Genomic DNA, 656 nt, shown 5'->3' with positions numbered 1-656 from the left:
GGGGGAGTTGAGGGTGGGAGGGAGATGGGGAGGAAGCTAGTAACTCCTTTTGGAAAGAAGGTACCCGGTGGTGGGGAAGAGGGAGAAGGAGAGGGAGAAGGAGGAGGGGCGGCTCTGACTTTCCAGTGGGTTCAGGAGTGGGCAGCCGGCAGCCGCAGCTCGGGCTCGGTCTTCTGCCGCAGCCTCATTTCCCAATTCTCCCCTTCCTCCTCTTTGCCTTCCCCCTTCGCTCCTCTGCTCTCCCGCTTCTTCCCTCTTCCCTTACTCTCCCTCCCCTCCCTTTCATCTGTTCCCGGCTCTCCTCCCTGCCCGGTCTCCCCTCCCTCTTCCGTATTTTTCCTTACTGTCTCTCTCCTTCCTGGCTGCCCTCCTTCCCCTTCACTTCCCTCTGCCCCCTTTCCAGGACCCTTTTCTCCTGCCTTCTTCCTCTCTCCATCTCCCCCTCCTCTAATTCTCTCCTCTTTTTTATTTCCTTATTTATTTCTCCTCCTTATTTCCCAGTCCCTCTCCTTTTCCTCCTTTTCTCTTTCCCCTTCTTCAGTTTCTTCCTCTTTCTTCTCGTCTTTCTTTATTCCGTCTCTGCCCTCCTCTTTCGGGGCAGGTCCCAACCTCCGGAGTTTCCCCTCCCCCTCTCCCCCCTCTCCCTATTCAGCCAC

The sequence above is a fragment of the Gracilinanus agilis genome, chromosome 2, assembly GCF_016433145.1.
Source record: "Gracilinanus agilis isolate LMUSP501 chromosome 2, AgileGrace, whole genome shotgun sequence".
Lineage (NCBI taxonomy): Eukaryota > Metazoa > Chordata > Mammalia > Didelphimorphia > Didelphidae > Gracilinanus > Gracilinanus agilis.
This window is presented reverse-complemented; position numbering follows the sequence as displayed.